We start from the raw sequence: 6,583 nt of genomic DNA, 5'->3' as shown, positions 1-6,583 counted from the left end.
GTCCCATTTGTGAGCCAGAGCCAGGTCTTCTCCTTGTCAGCTTTTCCTTCAATTTTGTCAAGGAACTTTCCATGCAATGTTGTTGTTATTATTATTATTATTATTATTATTATTATTATTATTATTATTAATATTATTCCTCAAAGCTGAAGGAGTATGAATTCCTCAAAATCACCCATTGACTTTCCATGGATGAGCAGAGATGTTGACCTTGATCTCCCAAAGATCACATATAACACTCAAACCATGACACCACACTAGTGCTCAGCTTGAGAACTTATATTTAGGCAAAAATACAAAATAGACCCAACGTGGTGTAGTGGTCTGGATGGACTATGATCTGGAGACCAGGATTCCCTGTTTGACCATGGAAACCCATTGAAGGCACAAAACAACAACAAACATAACTTTATTGCTTCAGAAAATACAATCTGTGATGTAGGTGAAAAAACAAACTAAATCTTGTTACCAAAGTTCATACATCAGTCTTGGCTACAGAAATTCATGAATGAAAATATGCTAGAAGAGACCTCATGTGTGACTTCCATTTACCACGAAAGGAAAACCCTAACACACTAGGTTTGAGAGAAGTAGGAGAAAGTTATTAAAAGCATGGGTGTGTATTGTTCTGCACATCAAATGACTAATCATTAAAAGGAAGAGAGGCCAATACACCTAAACCCAACTGTTTAGGATATTTGCAACATATTCTTTACCGTAGGCAATGAGAAGCTGCATTGTGTTGCATGGGAGGTCTATTTGTGATCCACCCTAGTTTCTTAATAGTGCAATCCTCATTTACAAAGATGTCCAAATGGATTGGCAAAAGGATTGACATGTGACATCTTGGATGGATTATGGATTATCCTGTGCAATCCCTTGATCTGAATACTCTTCTCATTGGTTGATCAACTTTCAGATGTTGGAAATTCCTCCTGGCTGATATTCTGTCATTTTTATGCCATTGGGCCTTTAGAAATCAACTGGTATGGAATTTATAATGCCATGTGATGCTGTTTTAAAGGCTTGTATGCTGTCTTTTTCCTAAATATCCTAACAGTACAAGATCCCATCAGTTCTTGGAAGCTTAGCAGGGTCACCCCTGGTTAATACATGGATGGGAGATAGCCAACAAATCCCAGGTTCTGCAGGATATATTTCAGGGGTAGGAACAAAACAAGCTCTGAGTATTTCGTGCTTAAGAAAACACTATGAAATCCATGAGGCCACCACACATGACAGACAAATTGAAGGCACATGCACACACATTCATCTTATCATTTAATTAATTTTATTTTTAAGTACTGTATATACTCGAGTATAAGCCTAGTTTTTCAGCCCTCATTTTAAGAATGAAAAAGTTCCCCTCAGCTTATACTCAGGTGAGAGTCCTGGTTGGCTTATATTTGGGTCAGCTTATACTCGAGAATATATGGTACATTTATTATTTTTCTCTATTATTATTGCAACTATTACATTTATTTTACTCTATTTTTATTATTAATAATAATACATTTATTATTTCACTCTGATCTTATTATTATTATTGCATTTATTATTTTACTCTATTTATTACTACATGTATTATTTTCCATTATTATTATTATTATTATTATTATTATTATTACATGTATTATTTTACTCTATTATTATTAAAAGGATACATAAGCACATTTACATTGAAGAAGATGAGAAAAATGATTTGATCAGAGTTGGACAGTCTTATCTTAAATTTGAACTTTATGTAAATATTCAAAAACATTTAACCTACTGATGCCTCAATTAATGTAATTTTATTGGTATCTATTTTTATTTCTGAAATTTACTACCCTCGGCTTATACTGGAGTCAATGTTTTCCCAGTTTTTTTGTGGTAAAATTAGGTGCCTCGGCTTATATTTGGGTCGGCTTATACTCAAGTATATAACGGAGAAACCAGGTGCTGAGGAACAGGTAAAAACACCATAACTTGACTGTTGCCATGACTTGACTGTTGACTTGAATGTACATATACACATGTATCCCATAAATTAGGGACTACATAGGAATCATGAAAAAACAGGAACATGTACCTAGCTCTAGGTTATGCATTCATAACTGCCCAACAAAATTCCAGTGAGGATTACTCATCTTTAAAGTTTATATGGCAGCAGATTCAACATAATATTCTCAATTAGGGGAATAGATATGTGCCCATTAAATGTGGTCAGTGCAGATGTAGAAGATTTTATTTCACTTTGTTTTGAAGAATGTTCTAATGACCAGAAATGTATTCTTATCTAAGATGGAAAGAACTTGAGGTTTTAAAAATCTCTTGTTGTGGGGAAAAAGTAAAAGCGGATGTACGATCAGGTGACATGAAGTTCAATGAAAGTTGACAATGATCAATTTGCAACTCACTGGGTCTTCATCAGAGTACCTGATAGAATTTCCTCAGCCCATTAAATATCTGATTAAGGGCATGCTATCTTGGAACAGTTACAGGGAATAGAAGTTATTATTGATCGCATATCTTCAGGCAGTGTGTTCCATAGTCCAGGGGACTGCCCACGAAAATGAGCCCAGAAGGTGCCTTGGTTGATACCAAGGTCTCCCCGCTGGACCTTAGCTGTCTGCCTGGATTGTATAAGTGGAAACGGTGTCTTAAGTAGCCTGAACTAAAGACGTGTAGGGTTTTATAGGTTAAAACCAGCACCTTGAATTGGGTCCAGAAACAAATTGGCAGCCAGTGGAGCTTTTCTCAATAGAGGGGTGATATGTTCTTTGAGGGAAGATTTCACAGTCCTGCCCCTGTCACCATTCACTGATTGCCATAGGGCTTTTTTGGTTGTCTTTTCTTTTTCTTTGAAGACGCCTGTGTGTGAATTTGTTTTATGTGTGGATTATTTTGTGTCAAAAGCACTGCATAATAAATAAGTTTAAAAGTGATAAAATAAAGGAATCACAAACAGCTAAATAGTTTTGGACCAAAAGTGGGCAACAGCAACCGCATTGTCCGTAGCTTTAAACAACTCCTCCTCCGTGCATGAGGCAGGGCATTGTGGGCAAGCATACATATGCGGAGTTGTTTGTTCTGCTCCACAGTCACACAAGGTGGAAGATTCCTCCAGGTAGTGCCATCTTGCCAGGTGGTCTTTTGATCTGCCCACTCCGCTTCTGAGTCTGTTCAGGGACTTCCAAGTTGCCCATTCTTGGTTTGCCCCAGGAGGAACACCCTCATGGGGGGCCATCCAGTTAGAATTGCCTGGTTTAGCTGCCCAGAGGGACACCCTTGCTGTTGCTGGAGGAACATCAAGAGGAGTGGTGGTTCTCATGAAGCCCTTCCTTGATTTGAGTCTGGTGGGAGGAGGCTGATAGCCATGCAGTGGGTGGCTTTCACAATGTTCGACCTTATTTCTCTCACCGTTAGCAGCAACTTCCCATCGCACATCAGGAGGGGCAATGCCAGCTAACTTGTAGAGTTTATCAACAGGTGTAGGTTTGAGACATCCTGTGATTATTCTGCATGTTTCGTTCAGTTCTATGTCCATCTGCTTCACATGGGCAGACTTTTGCCAGACAGGACAGACGTACTCAGCAGTTAAGAAGGACAAGGCCAGGGCTGATGTTCTTATTACTTGTGGGTCTGCACCCCATGAGCTGGCAGTCAGTTTCTGCAGGATGTTGTTGCGTGCAGCTACTTTGTGCTTGGTGTTCGTGCAGTGTTTCCTAAATGTTAGTGTTTGATCTAAGGTGACACCAAGATATTTAGGATGGAAACAGTGTTCGAGCTCTTGGCCTTCCCAAGTAACTTTCAGTTTCCTGTTGGCTTCACGGTTACGTAGGTGGAAAGCACACACTTGTGTCTTGGCAGGGTTGGGCTTCAGGTGGTTCTCTTTGTAGTAGCTGGAGAGGTCTTTCAAGGCATTAGTGAACTGGTTTTCAACTGGTTTTTATGTGTGGAGATCAGTGCACATGTGATCAAACTCAGTCTTCACAGAAAGAGATTCAAATCCAGTGATGCGGTTAACCCAATGACCTCTCATCTGTTGCAGCCTTTGCCTGCATGCACAGCTGCTGTAACACGTACCATGTTATTGTCCGGCTCCTCCGCCATTGAGAACTTTAGGTTGTGTTTGATCTGGTTCCTCCCCTGTGACCATGCTCCCCTAGGAGACCCCCCTGGGAGCACATGATTCTGACGGCTTCATCCACAGGTTCACTGGAACACACAAGCCCACCACCACCACCACCACCACCACCACCACAACAACAAGGTGATAATCCATCACATGGGTCAACTAGAATACTGTTCTAAGCATCACGATTCAAGATGGATATGGACAAGCTGGAAGTTGTCCAGAGAATAGCCCGGGGCTGTGGTGCAGACGGAAGAGCAAGCCAGTGCAATTAACTGTAATGAATCACTGACCAGGAGGTCATAAGTTCGAGGCCCGCTCAGAGCTATGTTGTTGTCTTTGTCCTATGTTAAAAGGCATTGAATGTTTGCCTAATATGTGTAATGTGATCCGCCCTGAGTCCCCTTCGGGGTGAGAAGGGCGGAATATAAAAGCTGTAAATAAATAAATAAATAAACCAACATGATCAAAGATCTGGAGGTCAGGGAGTGGCTTAGGGAGCTGGATGTGTTTAGTCTGGAGAAGGGAAGATTGAGAAATGCCATGAGAGCCATGTTTAAATATTTCAAAGATGTCCTACTGAAGATGGCACAGCGGACCATCTACAAGGGCCAAATGATGCAGAGTAGGGATAAATGGACTTGTGAAATTTTAAAAATATTTTCAAACCATAAATGATTGAATCCATGGATGCAGAAAATGTGAATAAGGAGGGCTGACTATACTCTTTCTGTCGGCTTTCCTCATGGTCCAGCTTCTCAACTGTAAATAGAAATAAAAAATACAATAAAATGGACAGGTCTTACTTTGAAACTTAATTATTTCCCTTCATAGTTGAGGATCTTATGTATAATTCTATCATCTTGAATTCTGTTACCTCATTTCACCTTTATTCATTTCAACCGTAATAAAAAAAGTCAACCATACTATTTTTTGCTAACTAACCAGCCTACCTCTGAGATCTTTTTCTAATGCTATTTTCTAAACCTTACGGTAATTTCCCTGGGTATAGACATGGATAACTAATGCCTGATGTTGAAGGCAATACTTGAGAGGAAAGAATTGCCAAACCACCTCTGAATATTTGTTGCCTGCAAAAAATCACATAGAATTAATGGAGTCACATACGTTTGCAGGCGACTTGAAGATATATTCACCATTATATTCACAATGAGAGATTAGAAGTCAAAAGACAATGCAATGAAAAATATACCAGAAAGAATGAATGCATGTTTTGGAATCAGTTTAAGATTCATGTATAGCTGCTGCACATTGTCATCTTTCCCTTAATATTTTTTTTTTTTTACAAAAAATTGATAAGATGAAGAATATCAGCAACAGGTTTCACTGGGTGCAAGAAATGTAAGAAGTTCACAAAGACACAGAATGTCAGACTGTTCTAAGACATAGGAAAACAAAAATGAATCCAATTTTAAGAAAGAATGAAAAGGAAATCTCCTCCATCTTTCTCCAGGTATTAAGGACAATGTGACTTGTGGGTAGTTCTATTACTATCTATCAGATTGCACATTCATAAATAGATTCCAGATGTTGATCACTGAAAGCTGAAGGAGAAGAGGAGAAGGAAGAAGAAAGCTTGATAGAATGGTGGATATTTGTTGTAACTAACAAGTGGCTGGTCATGACTTTCTTGTTAGCAGTGGCAATAAATCCACTCCACAGGATCCATGGGCCAAGCTTTAGCACAGCAAGTTAACCACCAGCTGTAATAAATCTTGCCAGTCAAAACGTTGGCCCCAGGTCGTGGGGTGAGCGCCCGACCTTCCGCCCAGCTCACTGCCCACCTGGCAGATCAAAAACAGCTGTGAGTAGATAAATAGGTACCGCTTCAGCAGGGAGGTATTTTAATGGCACCATAAGGAAATACCAGAAAAATGCTGGCGATCAAAAAAAAGGAGGAAGTCTGTGAACAGGACTCTTCGACATGGAGGATGGAGCAACAGCAGCCCCTGTGGCCAGAATCAAGCACAACCTCCAGGACGCCAAAGATGGAAAATGCCTATATATCTCTATCTGTACTGTTGTCTGGCTTGTCTGTGTATAACAGCATTGAATGTTTGTCGTGTAAGTGTTCTGTGATCCGTCCTGAGTCCCCTTCAGGGTAAGAAGGGTGGAGTACAAAAATTGCAAATAAATAAATAGATTCGTAGAGTAGGAAGAGATCCCAAGAGCCAGCCAATCCAACCCCATTCTGCCATGCAGGAACACACAATTCAAGCCCTTCTGACAGATGGTCCTCCAGGCTCTGTTTCAAAACCTCCAAGGAAGGAGGTTCCACTACACATAAGGGCAGTATTCTCCACAACTGAATAGATCTTACCCTTAGGAAGTTTTTCCTAATGTTTAGGTGGAATCTCCTTTCCTGAAATTTGAATCCATTGCTCTATGTCTTACTATCTTAGTTTGTGGTTTCCAGAACTTTGATCATGTTGGTCACTCTCCTCT

The sequence above is a fragment of the Anolis carolinensis genome, chromosome 3, assembly GCF_035594765.1.
Source record: "Anolis carolinensis isolate JA03-04 chromosome 3, rAnoCar3.1.pri, whole genome shotgun sequence".
Taxonomy (NCBI): Eukaryota; Metazoa; Chordata; class Lepidosauria; order Squamata; family Dactyloidae; genus Anolis; species Anolis carolinensis.
Note: the sequence above shows the minus strand (reverse complement) of the source record.